Raw genomic sequence first — 16705 nt, forward strand, 5'->3', positions numbered from 1 at the left:
ACCTCCCTCTGGGGCCCTCCCCACCATGGGTCAGGCAGCTGTCAGATGATAGGGCCTCATGCCATCAACAGCTCCCCCCGTGCCAACCGCCAAAACCACTCCCTGTTCCTCTGCAGAGCAGGGCGGGCAAGGATGGAAAGGCCAACAGAGGGGCAAACTGTCAGAGGAGGGTGGGGAAGAAAGAGGAAGGCCCAGCACTGGGGGGTGTCTCCCCCAGGGATGTGAGGACAAGCCCAGACACAAGCATTGCTCAAAGCAGGGTCCTGGGAGAGCCCCTTCTGCCCTTCCCTGGGGTCTTTACATTGCAGGAATTTGCCCCTTGACCTCCACCAAAAATGCATGGCAAGAGGAGCCCAGAGGGCTCAGCTGGCTTGGCCCACCTTCCAGGCTGCTCCTGAATCAATGGCATTGAAATCACACAGAAGACTCTGACATTTTCAAAGGCTCCGTTCTCCCAAGAAGCCAAGCCTGCAATTCCCCAAGGTCTGACGACCCTGAGAGCCCACAAGTCCTTCTGCACCTCGGCCCTTAGTCCTTTTGCCCATTTCCCTTGGTCTTACCTTGGTGACTGCTCACCACCACGCCAGGCCTCCAAGAGCCCTCCCTTTCTGCCTTCCCCGCCACCCACCCTGCAGCACAGAGGTCTGGCAAAGCGGTGGGCAAATGAGCTCCGGAGCCAGCAGAGCTGGAGGCCAAAGCCAGACGGAGGCCCAGTGCAGAAGTGCACGGGGCCTGTTCATCACCCCAGCCCCTCCTCCCCTGCTTGGCCACAGAGCTGAGTGACTCCCGCCCGCCCTTCTGGAAAGGAGGCAAAGGATGTTCCACCAAATGGGACAGGTACGGGACATTCTCCCCTTCCCCATCCCCACACTTACGTCTTCCTCAAGGCTTTTCCGTGTGTTTCCACCCCGGAAAGCTCCTTCTCCCTGGAGACAGAGAAAAGGCGATCAGAGCAAGGAGTCAAGGAAAGTATTCAAAAGGCACCCTGGTTTCTCACCTCCTGGGTATGGCAGGGGTGGGAAGGTGAGGGGGCTGGCAGAAGGACCTCGGAGGAACTTAGCTGTTTCTTTAGCATTTTTTAAAAAGATTTTATTTATTTGACAGAGAGAGACACAGCAAGAGAGGGAACTCAAGCAGGGGGAGTGGGAGAGGGAGAAGCAGGCTTCCTACTGAGCAGGGAGCCTGATGTGGGGCTCGATCCCAGGACCCTGGGATCATGACCTAAGCGGAAAGCAGACACTTAAGGACTGAGTCACCCAGGTGCCCCTGTTTAGCATTTCTTTGTCCACTAAAAGCCCCTCAGAGCTAACCAATCCTCTCGCCTGGGTCTCCCGACCACTTTTCCAGGAGATCTTCCTGTTCCCATTCTGCACGTGAGAACACTGAGGCACACACAAGCCCATGACTTGCCAACAGTCACACGATTAGAAGCTTGGCAGAGGCAGGATCTGAATGCAAGCCCTCTGACCGGAAGCCCACTACTGGGCACAGGCCACGGCCAGGAGATGTCCCTTGGCTGCCAACCTCAGCTTCTCCACTGCAGGACCCGCCCACTCTCTTCCCTTCCTCCTCCACGCAGCCTCCAGGAAACGGGGAAACTGCCTGTCTTTCTGCTAAGTCAGAAAGATCTGTTTGGAAACATCTGCCCGGCTTTCTCGCACTCTGCATATTTAATAAAGAAACCCACATTAAACCACGGGCCTCTCCCACCTGCCTACTTCCCTAGCAATCCATTTCTGAACACACAAGTGAGGTCACGTGCCTGGCTCACAACGTGACCCACATCCCCATCACTCTCCCCAAGTTCCTCAAATCGACTCCAAAAGGATATCCCCAGACATCTGTGTTCACTTTCCCCCCATATCGCCCTTCTGCCTTTGGGCCTCCCCACGTTGGCCCAGGGTGTTCCCCACCACCCACCCCACCGGCTGTCACTCACCGTGTCGGCTACATTCTTCAGGGCGCTCTCAGTGTTGATGGGCTGTGAACACAGGGAGAAACCAGCGTGAGGCCTCAGGGCAAAGAGCCACGGATTGGCTCTCTCCCCAGGGCTGGTAGCCGCATGGGCGGAATGACTCCTGAAGCCGGCCCCATGGCATCAGCCCAAGGCTCAGACTTAACCTGGCTAACCCCAAGCTTGGGAGGCAGTTGGGAAAATGAAAAACAATCTTACTGGTACTAGAACCACCCAGCTCGGCAAACCTCACCAAGGCCTCTGACTCAGTGCTGACCCCTCAAAAAGGAACCCAGAGCAGGTAAAAGTCACACTTGTACCTCTGGGCCAGACACCTCCACCCACCCCGGCTCATTTATTCACGACAAGAACCCAGGGGGGTAGGTCCCATGAGCTCCCCTGAGTCCCACTTCACAGAAGAGGTTAAAGGAGTAGTAAAGTCATCGACTACTCCCTGTGACAATAGGATTTATACCCCATCCTGGGACTCCAGGCTCTTGGTGTGAAATCACCACAGCCCAGGACAGGGCCTGCCAGAGTCTTAACTTCTGTGGGCTTCCAAGGCCCTCCACCATAAGCCCTGCCCACTCGTAGACCCCAGTGCCCCAGAGCTTGGCCCCATCCAGACCTGTCCCCTAGCTCCCCATACTTATTCGCCATCTGGCCCTTGGCTTGTGGGAAGGCTCCCCTGCCCACGCTCTTTTCCGACAAGCTGTCCTCTCCCTGACAAGGCCATTCCTGGACACCCAGCAAGAAAGACTTCCTCTCATCTTGGGACTCCAGTAAGCCTGCCCTCTGGGCTACGTATCTGGTCCTTAGGGTACAAATAATCTCATCACGGCAATATGTCTCATTCCCCAATACAGTTTGGTGAGTCTTATCCCACCTGACTGAACAGATTCAAAGCAGCACTGTAGGAAGTTCCACAGTCATGTCCCTCATGCCAGGGACTGGGATGGATATGTAGAGGGCCACGAATAACCCCTGTGGACTGAGCCTGTCCCACGCGCCAGTGCCACCCCTTCCCAGCCAGGACCAACAGACGTGCTTTCTACTAATGGCATCCTGAGAAGCAGGCTCCTTGGACTCTCCCGTAACGGGAGAGAAACTTCCCACTCCAGGTCCACTTCATGCCTCCAGTCTCTGGAGCTCCATTACCAACCCAGTGAAGTGGTTCCAGGGTCCCCTGAGTCACACAGAAGGACAAGAGCTTGACCGTGAAGGTGAGGAAGCAAAGCCTTTGCCAAGATGAGCAGGGACCATCTCAGGGGCCGGTGACTCAGAATAGGAAATGCCCACCCTAACCCCATTCCTGGTGAGACCCTCAGCCCTGAAGAAGACAGGGGAATGGACAGAAGGGCCTCTGAAAGGCTTTGCCATCAGGGAGGACGGCAGGGCCAAGATGGGCATGGAGGAAAAGAGCCAATGGAGGTCAAGGTAGCAGTACTCTTTCAGGAAGTAGCCTGGACTCCTTTCCCCCTAAAGCCTGGCGGATGGAGAGCTGAGGTCAAAACTTCTTTCCAAGGCAGCTTAGATAGTGGAGGGAAGACAAGACCCGAGAACAGAGCAGGAGGTGGGAAGGCAAGTCAGTGGGGCCCTCCCAACCCCCAGGTCAGCCCACCTGAAGCCTGAGGATGGCTCTGGAGAGGGAAAGATGCCACGTTCCACCCCCTTCCAGCCCAACCCTGGTCCTCCCCCAAACCCTCCTAGCCCCCACTCCCGAGCCACAGGCCACCAGGCAGAGACCTCTGACCCAGGCTCGGCTCTAGGAGCTGCCTGCTAATGGGGCCAGTTTCTCCCCTCAGCCTCCAAAAACCACCAGCGCCAACCAGGGGCGTCCACAGCAGGGCCGCTAGCCCCCCCGTCCCAGAACCCCCACCTCTCCCTTCTGGTTCAAGGCTCTACAGCGCTCCAGCAAAGACCTCGACGAGGCAGGAAGGCCCAAATGCATCTTCTCTGGGCAGCTCTGGCCTCCAGGTGAGGAGGAGAACCAGGAGAGCAGATCCCAGGGGCCTTCTACATGCAGATTCTACACCAGAGGACTGCGATTTGAATCCAGATCTCTCAACCCCAAACCCCTCACTCTTCACCAGCCTGCCTAGATGGGGGCAGTCAGAAAGGACAGAAATGGGGTGGGAGGGAAAAGGCGGAGACAAAGCACTGCCCCAGGCCCACAACAGGCCCTGAAGAGCCCCTCATCCTGCTCTGGGTGAAGCCTCCCAAGAGGCCCGGACTCTGGGCAGAACAGAATGTGAGCCAGCAGCCCCGAAGAGCCCTCAGAATCACCTGGAGGGCTGTGGACACACAGGGGATGGGCCCTGCCAGGAGGGTCTAACCTAGTGGGACCCAAGAATATGCCTTTCTCAAAGGTTTCCAGACCTGGGAATGACACTTAGAAAACCACGGGTCTAAGCGAACAGCGTTAGCCATAACGGCCAGGGCCGAGTCCTGACTCGCTCTGATTCCTGTCCCGTGTGACCTCAGGCAGGTCACTTTGTCCTCGGGGCCCTTCACCAGGCCTGCAGAGTGCTGTTTTGTGAGGACCAAATGGGACAGAACACATGAAGCGCTTAGAGTGGGGCCTGTCCTTAGGAAGCTCTCATTAAAGTCAGCTGTCATTTCTCACCCTCACCCTGCTGCACGCTCCGGAGGCCCAGGCCACCCCACCTTGACCCTCCTGCTCTGTCCACCCCTCCCCAGTCTGGCACGATGCAATCTGGGGAGACGGGAGCCAATATTAGAAACCACAGGCCTCAGCCTCGCTGGAGAAACTTCCCTCCCGGCCAGCAGCCTTTGAGCAGCAGCCCCCCTGCCCTTACCCCTTCCCCAGGCCAGCCCACAGATGCTGCAACTTACTGGTCAAGGTGCTCCCTGGGAAGGCAAACATTTCCAAAAGCCCCTCCAGAGTGACACGACCCATGTTTTCCCCACAGCGTTTGTAGACATGGCCCAGCGTGCAGGCCAAGCTCCCCACCCCTCTCCTCCAGCCCAGTCCTCTCAGGATGGAAGCCCTCCCTGCTTCCCTGCTTCCTAGGCGCCGCCAACTCTGGGGCTACTGGGAGTGAAAAGGGCAAGAGGCAGGTTGCACGAGGGCAGGCTCTCCCTCAACGCTGCCCCCACCCTGCCCCAGGCCCCCAGCGATGCTGTAGGGAAGCTTCCAGAACACCCGAGCTGTGGGTCCAAAGCCAGAGCCAACGGTGAGAGAGCCCCACTCGGCGTGGGCTGTTACCCACCTTGGACACACCCACGCAAACACGTCCTTTGTCCCCGTGGCGTGGTTTATTTTTCTCCTTAGAACTCCCTACTCTCCGGCACACGATGTATTTTGCTTCCTGATCTCACTTAGGGTCTTCCTTCCCTGCTAGCACGTAAGTGCCCACAGCCCCCAGAGCCTAGGACTCGGCCTGGCACACTGTAGGCCCTCAGCAAATACCAGCTGAGTGAGCCGACCAGGAGAGCCCCTCACTCTCTTCCCCGACCCCCTGACCGTGCTCACCACTGACGACGCAGCACCCCCGGCCCTTCTGGAGCCGAGGTCTCTAAGTTCCATCTTTGCTTGGATCTGGGCCAGGACACAGCCCATCCTTGCATACCACCCCTCAGAACACCGGCTCTGGGAAGAGCCATCTCCTCCCTCCCTGTTTCACAGATGTGGAAACTGAGGTACAAAGAGTCACGACGCCCCACCTCTCATAGTGGGGTCTGTGGCCAGACTGGGGTTGGCACCCAGGTAAAGGAGAGCCCCCTGCTGAGCTCACCTTCCTGCCCCTCACCTCCGTGCCTAGTTTGCTGGCCCAGTTAGCAGAATGCCTCCCTGCGGGCTCTCCTCTTCCTTCCCCCTTAGGCTTGGCTACAGAGGATATGGTGCATGGAGCCCAGATAGAGACAGCACCCCCACATCTAGCCACACCCCCACCTAAGCCCAGGACAAAGCCTTTGGCTTTTTTTTTTTTTTAAGATTTTATGTATTTATTTGTGAGGCAGCAAGAGGGAGAGAGCCAAGGAGAAGGCAGAGAGAGAGGGAGAAGCAGACTCCCTACAGAGCAGGGAGCCGGATACGAGGCTCTATCCCAGGACCCTGAGACCATGACCTGAGCTGAAGGCAGACTCTTACTCAACTGAGCCACCCAGGTATCCCGACAAAACCTCATTCTTCAGGACCCCAGGCCTTCCAAAACTGAGGGCAGCCAACGCACAGCCCCACCAGGGGTCTTCCAGAATACTCCTTGGCCCCAGGCAGGACAACTCCAAGCAGGAGGCAGGGTTGGGACCTGGTGTCCCTTGATGGCCACACCTTGTGCTTCCCAGTTCACTCTGCTCTAGGGTCTCAAAACCAGGGACTGGGGTTAGGAGCTTCAGGCAGGAAAGTTCAGGAGGCATTCACTCTCAGCTTGCTGGACATGCACCCACACAACGCTGACAGCCAGGCCGCCTCAAGTGTCCCACCCTGCATGCCTCCCCTGCCTGGCCTCTTCCTGCCCAGCTTTGGGGGTGAGGGGGGATACCTTTTCATAACAGCAGTGTGCTAACAATCACTATTCCCAAAGTGCTAATGATCTGGGTACAATACCAAGTTCTTTACTTCGACGATCATAGGTCCTCGGAACTGCCCCAGGGAGGTAAGCACGACCCCACTTTGCAGTTGAGATGGAAGGCCCAAGAGGTTCAGTAACTTGCCCAACATTGCACAGCTGGTCTTTGACCTGGCCTCCCTCCATCCTGGGTTCGTTCTCCTCTCCCTGACGAAGACCCTCACTCACTAAAAGTTCATCTCGGTCAACGGCCCTCCCATCGGGAGCAAGCTCTCTGTGACTTAGAGTGGAACCTTCTCGGGTCCTCGGGAGGAAGAGACTCCTTCAGTCCACTGCCATAGGAAGAAGAGGAAATGGACGGCAGTAGGAGACACTGAGATCAGACATCAGCGAGAACTTCCTGAATGTGGGGGTTGTGAACCACAGGGCGGATAAGGGAAACTGCACATCCTTTGCTTAAGTTTTTTGGTTTTTTTTTTTTTTTTCCAAAAAAAGACATGCACGCCCCCTCCTTGCATGCATACCCACCCCTAACCGTGTGGGCTCGAGGGGCTGGGTGGCTGGGAGGATGCCCAGAGGTTCGTGCATATGACACGTTGGTGGCCTTCAGGGAGGGTGGGCTGGGAAAAAATGTATCTGTGGGCTGCTGCTGTGGAGGACGGAAAAGGCAAGGGCCATGGCGGGGGGGAGGGGTAGATGCCCAAGCCCAGGCTGGGGGGAGGGGTCTGGCGCAGAATGCGGACTCAGCCTCCGGAGGAACATTCTGTCCAGAAATTCCTCACACCCTCCTCCCTTCCACCCCTCCAGCCCTCCCCAATCTTGCCCCCTGGGAGGCCTGGAATCCAGGCAGTTTTTCAGGCCAAAAAAGACCCCATGACATCACATCTCCTGCCAAGGCAACCCACTGTGAGCTCACAGGTGGCGCTGCCCGTCAGGATGGGAAGGGAGCCAGTGGGAGCCAGCAGGTAGGGCTGCGGGGGGCTGGAGCGTCCTCAGCCTGGGGACCCACAGCAGGTTATCCAGGGCTCACCTGCTCCACAAATAGAACCCTAAGCAGATGAAGGGAGGGGCTGGAAGCAAAAGGGAAGAGCAGGGACGCACCATTTACTGGGCATTTAGAGGGGGCATGGCCAGGCTGGCACCTGACAGACCCCCCCAGTCCGCCCAGCGGGAGTGGGACCACAAGGATAAAACATCCCAACATCCCACAGCAGCTGGGGCCTCTCAGGGAGCTCTTTGAACCCCTTTGAGCAGATGCAGAAACCAAGTGTCCAGGTCTGCACCTCTAAGTCTGTGTCTGCCCCCTGCTTACCACCCACCCCCTGCCCCGTATTAATTACTACCATCCTGGGAAAGGCGGGAACCCCTGGGGGTGGGCATCGGCACTGAGGGCAGGGGGCTGGAGAGAGGGTGTGGAACTGGTAGGGCTAGGCCCTGCCAAGCTGGGAAGGAGACCGGTGGCCTTGTTCCCCATGAAGTCCCTTCAGGGGCTCCATCGTCTCCTGGGCAGGCCTATGCCACCAGAGAAAAAGAACAGATGGGGTGTGATGGAATGAAATGTGATGCCTGATTTTCCCTGGCCCCCTCTCAGGGAGGGGCCTGGGCAAGCCCACTCCTGTCCTCAGGCCGGCCCCAGCTCACCCCGAGGGACCCAGCCCAGGGTTCCTGGCGGAGAGAGGGCAACGGCAGGGGTGGCATGCACTCACTCAGCCAGGTCACGGTGGAGTACTCCTCGACCCCTCCTTCCCCGCATCGGATGCTGTTTTCCCCTCAGCCAGGGCACTGGGGGTCCAGGCGTCCCCAGGCCCTTCCTCTGTGCCCCTCTGGCCACCGTTGGCCATGTTCTCTCTCTACTCCAGCTGAGCACCCGTGCCCAGCACACCTCCCACAGCCCCTCACCACCGAGCCACACCCCACAGCTGGCAGCAGACTCTCAGATCCCGCTCTGGGTCGCTTCCCCACTCAAGGACCCATCCTGGCTCTACTGCTTGGCTCATCAAGTTCAAGTTCCCCTGCCTGGCTTGCGGACTCCTCCCTTATCTGGCCCTCCCCACACATGCCATGTTTGCTGTTTCCATTCCTGCACTCATCATTCCACCAGCACACCCAGCCAGGGCCACCAACCAAAGTGACACAGAACTCCCTGGCCCCCACTAGCCCCCCAGCAAGGGCAGACTGGCCAAAAATATTTACCCTGGATTTGCCCCGGCTCCCAACAGCCTCGGTAACTCATACCAGGGCCCTGCCCCCTCTCTGTTTCAGCTCTCCCTCCTCCTCCCCTCCTCTCTTCCATTTGCTCAAATCTTAAACTAGACCTGGAACAAGAGACAGACTTCCTCAACTACCACAGCACAGACTGATTGCTTCCTTCCCGGGCCCCCAAGGCTACCTCTGGTCAGAAGCCCCCAGACGGGCACTAATTGTTTCCCATCTCACACTCCTCTCTTTCTCCCCCACTGAACAAGGCTCTCAAAGGCTTCCTTCACCTGACTTGGGTCTCTCCTAATGGAGGTCCCTGGGATGGTGGTCAGCACATTCATGGATGCCTTGACCTCCAGGAACCATGTCCCTTCCCAGCCCAGTCTACGGGCGGGACTTCCACCAGTCCCCCCACAGAGAAGGAACTCGCCAGGAACACTCACCTTACACCGAGTACATGTTGGTGAGTATGGGTTCCAGCAACAGACAGTGACTCCCCGCCCCAAGACAGGAGAAAGCTCTTCTTTACACCTAAGTCTCTTCTTCTTTGTAAGAACCTCCACCTACCAGGTTCTACTCCAGGGAGCAACAGCAAACCTCCCCTTGCCCACTTTCTCACTTCCATTCTGCATCTGCTCCCTATTTCCCCTCTCCAAACCGCACAGCCCTGTTGCACAAATGCAGATCTTCAGCTTCCCTCGCCACTCTGAGAATCTTCTTTGGAACGTAATGCCCAGTTTTCTCTCTCCTTTGAAAACCAAGACACTATCGGGCTCATCTCTCTTAACATTGCTCCGCTTTCTAGAATCCTCCAAGATGGCCACTCATGACATTTGTGGCGAGAAGATGAAATTTCATCAGAGCCTAGAGTTCAAACTGAAGCGACTGCTAGTCATTCTCCTTAATGGAGGGCAAGATGGCATCGTCGGGGCTGAGGGCTCTGCCCACTTGTCCAGAACATCACATCCTCCTCCTCATCCGTGAGGCACTGTGGTGCCTTCTTGCCTCACATCTGGCACTTGGGCACCTTGGGAAAGTCATCTCAAAATCTTGAGGACCACCACCTTATGCCCAGGAGGATGGCTGCTCGCAAGGAAACAGCATTATTCACAACACCTAAAACCCAGAAGTAGCTCAAATGTCCACTCACAGATGAACGGGTAAGTAAATTGTGACACAGACAGACAACGGAATATTATTCAGCCTTGGAAAGGAAGGACATTCTGATCCCATCACAACACAGGGAGGCTTGAGGACATACATCAGTGCTAAGTGAAATAAGCCCGTCACAAAAGGACACATATGAGTTCACTCACTTGAGGTACTTAAGTGGCCAAATTCAGAGAAATACAGAGAGAAAGGTGGTAAGCAGGGACTGGGGAAGGGGAGGGCAGAGTTCTTGCTAAATGGGTAGACTTTTGTTGAACAGGATGACAAGAGTTCTGGAGATGAATGGGTGACATTTGCACAAGGGCAGGAACGAACTTAATACCGTGACTGTACACTTGAAAACAGTTAAGGTAATTAATCCTATGTTCTAGTATTTACCACAATAAAAAAAAATTGAAGTCAAAAGAATTTTTCAGCGCCTCCTTTTCACCTGAAACAGAGCAGGACTAGAGCAAATGGTGTGTAAAGTCCTCTCATTCCTATGGCTCTATGCCAACCCCAACCCCACCCACCTTCTAGAAGCTGCACTGTGGCAGAAAGGAACTTTGTAGCCCCAGCATTGAAACAGCAGTGGCCACAAGGCAGCTGCTCAGGAAATGTTTGTGGGCAGGACAGACAGACAGAAAGATGAAGAGACAGATGTTCCTCTAAATCCCAGGCCCTGAGCTAGCTAGGTGCACTTGTGGTTGGCGCTGTTACAAAATCCCAATCCGTGAAACTGATATGACATTGTGTGTCAACTCTACTTTAAATAAATGGAGGGAGAGAGGGAGGGAGAAAGGAAAGGAAAGGAAAAGAAATCCCAGAAAAGTCCACCTGGCTGTCATCAGTATTTACATCAGCAGCAAGCATCTAGGAGGTTCTGGGGAGAAAGCAGAACCAGGAATCTAAAAGCCTCTTCCTGACCCAGCACCCCACTACCCACCCCTCCCAACTCCCGTGGGACCATGAACAGGTCACCTCGCCTTTCTGAGCCCCACATTGTTCCTTGGCCTACCCAGGTGGCTCTGACAACACACCCTGACTTCCACAAAATCCACTGTGGGGTCCCCATGGCCTGATGTCCCAGGAAGGGCTTTGAGAACCACAGGTGTCGTGCAAGTGAATGATGTCTGCCATGATTGATGGTCAAGCGGGTGGACGGCAGTGCTGGACTACTGAGTCAAAATCCCACACCCCCTTCGAATAGCTCTGTGGCCCCCTCAGTTCCTCATCTGTAACACTGGGATAATCCCACAGCATCTCTCTTGCTGTGTTGTCATGAAGAATAAATGAGTTTATTTTTGCAAAGCTTTCAGAACAATGTCCGGCAGAAAGTTCCATACAGGGTGACCATCTCCCCATTGCTCTGATGGCCATTACGGGGGAATCCGGCCTGGCATTCCCACTGTCCCATTCATCTCTTCCCTCCTGTCCCAACAGACTCCCCACCCAACCTTCAGTTCATTCTGAGCACCTGCTAAGGGGCTGCTCTGGGTGAGGAGAGGCATTGCACTCCCGTCTGTCCCCAGCGCACGTGTCCTGGGTGCCAGGTTGTGTGTGCAGGAGGGCCCACCATCCGGCTGACCTTGGCGGCCACTCCACTTGGCTATCACCCTCGGGAAATTCCTTTTGACTCTTTATTTTTCAGAAGTGGAGAAAAGCTGCTTCAGCAATTTCTAAGGATCAGGAGTGTGGCAAACAAGCCCTCTCCCCTCTCCATCCTGCCCCCACGAGGGGACCCCACAGGAGGGAGGTGACCCTAGGACCCTCTACCCAAGGCCTTGGGCAACATCTGTTGAGTAAGATGAAAACACGGGTTGAAGATTAAGCCACTTTGCCCTGGCTGGTCTGGCACAGGCTGGAGAATGTATCCAGCAGGCCCACAGTGGGCAGAAATCCTGTGCCCAGGACAGGGGCTCCCGATCCCAGGGGGGTAAGATCGAAGCGAGACAGGTGAGATGGCCAGAGGGAGAGCTGTGCCCTCTCTGAGAACTGGAGAAACCACAGCAGACACACATGCTGCGAGGCACGAGGGAAGGGGGCAGGGAGACCAGAGACCAGCTATGCCAGGGCTGAAGGGGAGGCAGCAAATGGAAAAGGAAGGAAAAATACAACCCGCCCTTTCCTCCCTCTTGTGAACCTGCTCAAAGCACTTGCCTAGCCTGCCTTGAGGAAACAGGTGCTGAGTGCTCTCTGGGAGAAGCCAAACTTTCTCCTGGTTGCCCCGGGGCCACTTTCCCACTCCCTGGGATGACAGCAGAGCGTCCTTCTGGAGCCCAGCACCCTCCCCCAGGAACAGAGAGACCCCTGCCCACAGGCAAGCCAGGGAACAGCAGCCCTACTTGCTGAGCCCCTAACCCGCACAGGGAGTCCGGCTAAAGCCTTTCCTCCAGCCACTCGGTGAATGTGCGCTGAGTCAGTGAACACCTACTGCGTTGCGGGTGGTGGGGATACAGCAGTGAACACGATAGATACAAATCCCTTGTCCACACAGGCTGCTGTGCTGGGAGGAGGGGAGCCCTGGAAGAGACGCACCATGTCCCCAGTGGTGAGACCGTGGAGGGACGAGGAAAGCAGAGATGGGAGACGGAGTTGCTGGGGGAAGGGAAATCTCCCACGTGCGTGAACACCTGAGGGAGGGAAAGAGCCTCAGGGGGAACCCGGGGGTAGAGTCTCCCGGCCAGAAGGCACAGGAGGGACAACAGTCCAGGAGCAGGATCGTGCCTGCTGTGTTCAGGAGCAAGAAAACCAGGTATCTAATGCAGAGTGAATGAAGGAGAGAGTTTCTGGAAGGAGATGTCAGAGAGGAAAGCTGTCCTGCAGGGTTGTACATGCCAATGCAAGATGCTGGACTTTTATCCCAAATCAGGTGGGCAGCCCCTCGAGGGCCCTGAATACAGATTAATCAAATACACTCACGGGGCTCCTGGGCAGCTCAGTAGGGTAAGCGTCTGCCTTCGGCTCAGATCATGATCCCGGAGTCCTGGGATTGAGTCCCACGTTAGGCTCCCTGCCCGGCGGGAGCCCTTTTTCTCCCTCTCCAGAGCCGCCTCCTCCCTACTTGTTGTGTGCTTTCCTGTGCACACCCTCTCTCTCAAATAAATAAAATCCTAAAAAAAAATTCACTCATTTGCTCCTTTTATTCTCCCTAAAAACCTTACAGGGCAGCGGCTATTATCAAGTCCCAATCTGTAGAGGGGAAACTGAGGTCCAGAGAGGTTAAGTATTGTGTCCAAGGTCACAGAGCAGAGACTGAGAAGCCAGGATCCAAAGGGAAGGAGTCTAACCCCCTCACTCTTGACCATGCCGGGGCGGGGCGGGGGGGGGGTGGTTGGATTAGATGGGGAGCCTCAGGGAGCACAGTCTGGTACGTCAACCACTCCATCACCACATGGCCGACCCATCCTCCTGGAAGGTCAGAGCCCCCCTCCTCACAGCTGGGACAGGACACAGGGACAGGAAGATCTCTCTGGTATCTATCTGCAATCCTTCTGGCCCGAATGCCAACCTCTTCCCTTTTGTTCCAACCCCTGACCCTTCCTCACATAAACAAGCTCCCCAGACTCTGAGTGGCCAGGAATCTGGCTTCTGCCTACAGATCCCTAAGCCCCAGACCCCCCAGCTACCCTTGGACAAGCCAAGGACATTCTGTTCTCAGGGGCGAGGTGGCAGTTGAGTTGAAATGATGAGACTTATGCTCCCTGCTTCCTCCACCCCCTCCGCATCCACCCGCTGCAGTGACCCTCTGCAACCCCAGAGCAACTTCTTGCTGGTGGTTGCAAACCAGGCCTTGCACCGGCCTCCCCCTACCCCCCCTACCCCCTACTGTTGTCAGATGACCTGTAACCAGGCTCTGTGAGAAGAACACTCCACATCTGGAGAGGCATTGCTGGGCAGAGCTGAGGCCCAGAAGGGTCTGAGCCCCATGAGACCAGGGAGGCGGGGCCTCCAAGAGGAAGGGAAATAGCTTGGCGCGGGCCAGCCAGCTGCAGAGGACAGGCACCCAGCCATGGGCCCAAGGCGGCCAGGGCTGCAGAGGACACGGACGCGGCCGTGGGCCCAAAGTGTCTGAGCGTCTGAGCCCCGAGCGTAGAGTCCCCTACAAACCTTATTTCATCCCATCCATGACCCTCCATGGAGGGGACACTTCCAGCACCGAGAAGGCGTTGGGAGCATCGGGAGCAAGCACTCCCCTTGACAGGAAGGGAAGCTGGGGTCCAGAAAGAGGATGGGCTTGACCACTGTCACTGAGTAAGTGGGTGTCCGAGGGAAAGGAGAGACCAGGTGGCCTGACAGTATCCAGGCTGAGTGGATGCACAGACACCTGAAAGTGCCAGGACACCCTGGCCCCCTCCCCAACTCCCACCCACACTGGTGTCACCAGAGGCTCCTCTGTATCAATAAACAGGATTGTGTCCATAGGGGCCCTCCATCCTGTGTGCCCCACACACACATGCAAACACACATACATGCACCTGGAGTCACGCAGAGCCCTCTGCTCCAGGCTTCAGGGCCCTGCCCACCTCCAGCACTGGGCTGGGGAGAAGGGGCGCCTGAAAGCTCTGGGAGGAGAAGCTCTCAGTGTTCCAGATCAGCCTAGCTGGGATCTGTCTGGAAGGGGCCCCTCGCCCCACAGCCCACAACTCATAGGAGACCTGCCCCCGGCCACACTCTTCTGGAAGACTGACAGGGGAGGCTGGGCTGGGAGACACGGAGACAGAACAGAAAAGCAGAGTCAGCCAAGGAGCTTGGAGGTGGATCGGGCCACCTGAATGCGAGCCACTGCCCAGGCGGGGGAACTCTGTGGGTCAGGCCATCCACTCCCCTCCCTCCAGCTGAAGGGCACCTGACCCAAGACCCGGCAGGTAGAAGAAGGTGCCGTCCCCTGGTCCCAGAAACTCCAGAACAACAGGCACCTGGCTGGGCCCAGAGGCATGCGAGATGCCCTTTTATGGGTTTTTCCAAGGACTTTGGTCTCAAATTGAACTAGGAGGGCCTGCATCTCGTCAGAAGGGACCTCATGACTCATTTCCTCCCAGTCCAGCTTCGGTCTCGGGAAGTGTCCCCCTCCTCCTCCTTACCTAATGGCCCAGAACCCTGTAGCTGTTACCCTTCAGCTGTAACAGAGGAGCTGAAGAAAGAGGGGAGAGAGCCCAGCAGGGTAGGGAAGGGACTGTCACTCACCACCAGTTCATGGCTGGATGGAGGGATGCAGGGGGCAGCCACCTGTGGGAGGAACACAGAAAGGGCAAGGTTAGCATCTTTCATCCACACAGCAAACCAGGGCCTCCTGAGGCCATTCCATGGCCCTACCTCCATGCCAGACACCCCTTCCCTCAGCTCAACACACTGACCATCTCCAGCTTGAGAGGTCACTAGGAGATGCTGCAGCCACGTGGTAGATCCCTCAGGCAATCACACTGGGGAGAGAGGGAGTGGCAGAAGGCAAAAATGAAATGTACATCGTGATTTTTTTTTCCAAGATTTTATTTATTTATTTCAGCGAGAGCGAGCGTGCATACGCACGCTCATGGTGGGGAAGGGCAGGAGAGGGAGAGATTCTCAAGCAGACTCCACGCTAAGTGCAGAGCCCGATGCGGGACTCGATCTCACGACCTGAGATCATGACCTGTGCTGAAACCAAAAGTCGGAAGCTTAAAATGACAGAGCCATCCAGACGCCCCGGATATCACACAATTTTTAAATTCTGTAGAAAAATAGGCAGAACACTGGAGGTCAGTGCACCAGGATTTTTAGTAGCAGTGGGTTCAGGTCATAAGAAGAAGGTTTTTTTTTTCTTTGCTCTATGTTCTAAATGTTCTACAATATGCTAAGGTTTGTTTTACATTTTTTTAAAAACATGTTTAAGAGCTCTAAGAAAGGAGGTTCTCCCCAATGCCAAGGCATCTCACCCAAAGCTGCAGAGTCCGGGGTCCCCACAGCTTGAGGGAAGCAGGTTGGTGAAAGGCCCTGCCAGTTCTTCCAAAGAAAGCCTTGAGGGGTGAGAGCACCCTTTATGAGCGAGATTTTATTCTTAATACCACCCTCATCTTCCTCTCGGATGGAGGGTGGGGACCGGCACGTGGGCCTCCAGACAGAGGGAGGGGAGAGGGAGGGCTGCATTGCTGCCCCCTCCCCTGAGATAACACCCCCCATCCAGGCCAGGCAGCCAAACCACTACCCTGACAATTAGCAGGGCCCTTTATCAGAAACTCAGTGTGTTCTTTTTTTCTAGCTGGGACACGTTTTTCTTGGAGCTCATACCTTAATCTTGGCTCCAATTCCCAACCCAAGGGGCCCACAGAGGGGACTGGGGGGAGGCTCTCCCGCAAGCATAACTGGGTCTGGGCACAAGCCCCTGATCGCCGAAGACGGGGCTGCTGCCTCTTCAAACAGTGGGCAACCCCAGCTCCGGCCACCAGCCCAGCGGAGCGGCGATGGTGACAGCCTTCAGACTCGGCTAGAGCTGGCTCCCCACAAGAAGGCACCCCCAGCCGGGCCCCCCTCCGCCTGACCCCCGTCCTCCATCCAGCCCGAGGGGTCCCCAGGCTTGACACACCAGCCTAGAAGGGGCAAGGCTCACGTGATGGTGTGCCCTGAGCTCTGGAAGAGGTGGAGAAGCTGGGAGTTCAGCATCCCTGGGTTCTCGACCCAGTCCAGCTACAGGCTTCCTGCCCAACTCATTCTCCAACAAAGAAGCCTGAGCTGAGTCTCCGTGTCTATCGCCCTGTGCTCACCGTTACCCCGAGACTGAGAGACTCACATGTGGGGCCAAAGGAAAGGAACAATAGCTAATGCTCATTAGATACAGACTGTAGGAGCGACAGGCATTATTACCAATGCTTGACCCATATTAACTCATTTGATC

The 16705-nt window shown here is 56.3% G+C and overlaps 1 protein-coding gene across 7 annotated transcripts in view; it reads right to left on the reverse strand.

The window, feature by feature from the left end:
• The window catches only part of TNS1 (tensin 1), a 106831-nt gene extending 91768 nt beyond the window's left edge, over positions 1-15063 (reverse strand). For all 7 annotated transcript variants that reach the window (XM_032847452.1, XM_032847451.1, XM_032847450.1 and 4 more), the window contains exons 1-3: positions 15022-15063; positions 1940-1981; positions 876-926 (exon numbers count right to left, since the gene is read on the reverse strand). The gene's annotated coding sequence lies outside the window, so the exon portion shown is untranslated. The remainder of the gene's footprint in view (positions 1-875; positions 927-1939; positions 1982-15021) is intronic.
• Between the last annotated feature and the right edge of the window lie 1642 nt (positions 15064-16705).

The sequence above is a fragment of the Lontra canadensis genome, unplaced genomic scaffold (genome assembly GCF_010015895.1).
Source record: "Lontra canadensis isolate GAN:19392208 unplaced genomic scaffold, GSC_riverotter_1.0 scaffold188, whole genome shotgun sequence".
Taxonomy (NCBI): domain Eukaryota; kingdom Metazoa; phylum Chordata; class Mammalia; order Carnivora; family Mustelidae; genus Lontra; species Lontra canadensis.